Source organism: Crocodylus siamensis, chromosome 10, assembly GCF_052110815.1.
Source record: "Crocodylus siamensis isolate JL-2025a chromosome 10, ASM5211081v1, whole genome shotgun sequence".
NCBI classification, from domain to species: domain Eukaryota; kingdom Metazoa; phylum Chordata; order Crocodylia; family Crocodylidae; genus Crocodylus; species Crocodylus siamensis.
In genome coordinates, this window is record NC_143404.1 from 4661390 (window position 1) to 4664659 (window position 3270).

A 3270-nucleotide genomic window follows, 5' to 3' on the forward strand; every position below is an offset into this window, starting at 1 on the left:
CTGCCTGGCGGGTTCAGCCGCAGGGGTCAGGGGTCAGGGGTCAGCTGGCCTTCACGCAGGCCGGGGGTGGGGGCGCCGCCTCCAGCCGCGATTCTGCGGTGGTGGCCGGGGCGCGGGCTCTGCCCAGGGAGCCGGGCCCCGGCAGCAGCTGCTGTCGGGAAGGGTTGGTGTTGTGCCCTCCGTCAGACGCGCAGCCTGTGCTAGTATTTATGGCAGAGGTTAAATATAAGCCTGGCCCTGCGCCAGCTGGCTCCCGGAGCGGGCCCCTCCGACAGCCTCAGCCGCCGAGGTGAGCGCGCCCGGGCCCGGGGCCCGGCAGGCGCAACGCGCCAGCTGCGCTCTTCCGCCGGGCGGGTGGTGCTCATGCCAACCGCCGCCCGCCGCCCGTGCACATCGCTGCTGCGCCCCTGCGAACGATCGCCCGCCCTCGCCGCGCGGCCAGGCGCTTGCCGAGTACGTGGCCTGGGGAGCGTGGACCCGCCCGGCCTTCGGGCAGGTCTGCTTTAGGCCGTTAGCACGTCTTCTCGAGTGCCGCCCGCCCGCGGCTTTACCGTCGAGAAGAGAGACCCCGCCGAGGTCAGTGAGGCGTGGACGTCCGTGGGGCCTTACAGCCCCGGGCGCAAATGAGAATCGGCCTCTGAGACTTAAAAGGGCCGCTGTCTGCTGCAGATATATTTAGGAGCAGATTTTGACCTACTTTGACACGGGCCCATCTGGAAGGGCTTTTTATACCTCCAGGAGTCTTTCCATTTGTTTTGCTGTGATTTCTTTTTAAAGTAATGTTGCGACACGCCGGGAGCTTGTTTTCTGAAAACCATGCGGAGGGCTGCGTGCCAGGCTCACGATAGCAAACAAGATTTGCCGTGCGAGGTTTTCAGCTCGCGCCGAGTTGCATAGGAAGCCTGGGCGAGCTGAAGGGGGTGCCCGTTCACTGTCTCCTGGTGGGAAAGGCCTGTTTGCTGCAAATGTTCCCATAAAGCACCCACCCCAGACAGAATTTGCCTCTTCCAGGTGATTACTGCAATCCTTAGCATTTCCTCTCGTCAGAGATCTTCATGCCCACTCATCCTCCTCTCTCCTCTGGGAGAACGGGGGGAAGCGATGATGTACCCCAAGTCATGGAAGGAGCCTAGATTCTCCAAAAAGCTCCGGACGGGGTTTTTTGGTGCTCAGCAGCTGCTGTGGGCTCTCCTGTCAGCTCCCCTGGGGCAGCGAGACCCACTGCAAGTAAATTGAACGTGTGCCCCTGGAATAAGGGCAGGGAGGGACCACGAGAGATCTAGCTCAGCCCCGTGCTCGAGGCAGGGTCAGCCCTGCCTAGACCCACTTAAAGGCCTTGACGGTTGTGGGCCCTGATTCGGGTTGTCCCACGTCGCAAGTAACGCCCTGCCGGCTAGCAGCATCCTTCGTTCTCCCTGCCTGCCTGTGGAGGCAAAACGCGCTGCGGAAACGAGCGCCGCGGGAGCGTCCTGGTGGCTGGAGCCGTGGGCAGGACTCGCACTCGGCACCATTCAGAATTTTTGGGGGAAAACTTGTCATATTCCGGGTCAAACTAGCCAAATCCGTTCCAAACCCTCTCGGCTGAGCAGCGCTCAATTGTTCAAACACTGTACGTGGCTCTGCAGCCGGCAGGGACTTCTCAGCCCACAGCTTCAGATGCTCCCAGATCCATTGGCGGGCATCCTATGTGCGGACCCAAGCCCAGGGGCTTGGGGTTTGATGCCCCTGTGTCTCACTTGCCCAGCACTGCCCTCTCCACACCCGAGCGTGGCCTGGGCTCTCGCTACCTCTCTCCCGTTAACGTGCCGGAGAAGTCCCGGGCAAGCTGCGGGCACCTGCGCCAGCTGTAGCCTGCATGCTGATGAAGTTCCCCATTCCCATGTCCTTTGCAATCCCCAGCTCCTTCCAGGAATTTCAGCCGCACAAAATAACAGGAGTCCTAATGGGTGCAAAGCAAGGTGGGAGGGGAGCAGCAAGCTGGCTAGGTGGGGAGGGCAAAGAGAAGGATGGCATTAAGGCCACGTAGATGAGACAGCCGTCCAAGTGGGATAACAACGTGCGGAGAGTGACTCTATAAAAATGGCTTAAAAATTGGTGCTTTCTTTCCAAGCAAGCAATTCTGCTCCGGTGCGGGGTCACTTGAGTCCAGAGCCTCCCTCGCGTGCTTGAGCCCTGAACACAACTCAGTCAGCGGCGCTGCCGGGACCTGTAGTAACGCAACCTGTTCCAGCGAATGCATCTGAAGAATTTTTTTGTCGTGCCGCAGTTACAGGTAAGGAAGGTAAACAGGGCGTATAATAAATAGAGCGATTCAGCCAAGCAAACAGCTGCACAATTATAAATAGGAAAATCCTCCCTAGCCCAAACCCCACCGAGGAAAGAAAAAAAACCTCCTCAAACAGCACGCAGTTATTAAAAGGTATTTTTTCATGCATTTTTGAAGGAGCTTGGAGCTATTTTGCCAGGTCTTTATTTTTAGGAAGGTGAAATATCCCCAGTGGATTTGAAAAGCTAACCTTTCAGCTATGTGATTTCTATGCCAGGACACTGAGTCATGAATTGCAGGAAGCTCTTTTTTAAAATCCAGACAAGGATAAAGCTGTAGTAATTTAATAGGCAGCTCAGGACACTTATGCCCAGGCAGGCCTGTTCGTGTCCAGCGCTCCACAAGCTGAGTGCTTTGCTTGCTGGTTTAGAGGCCTTTGATTATCGGTTTGTGAAAAGCTCGCCCACATCTGTTCCATCCTGAATGACTCCACTTATGCCCCATCTAAAGCACGGCTCGGGAGCATTTAGCAAACTGGGAGCCGCTGTCAATCAGCTCCTCGGCCATCTGGAAGCTGGCATTTCCTATGGATACTTGCCTGTGGACCCATAGGCCTGTGAGGACGCTTTCCTCCCATCTTTACGACGAACACCGAGCAAGATTCAGCTTAGTTTCTTTGCTTAATAATGGATCCTTGACATTAGCTACTTATAGTTGGGAAACATGCACCATAGATGGGGGGCTGTTCCCTGGGCCGCTCAGATCTGCATTACGACCTCCCCCCATGACCCTGCATCCCAAGTTTGGGGGGATTTGGGTCCAGGTGGTCGGCCACATCTATTGGGCAGAGCGGCAGCTGCAAAATCCAGGGCCAGCTTAACCATGCAGAGACATCGGAGGATCTACAGGGACACTTGGGTATTGGGGCCAGCTGCAGCAGCACGTGGCAGTCAGCCGGGGTCAAGGATCTCACTTCACAGTCTCTATGTATCGTGAGCAAAGTA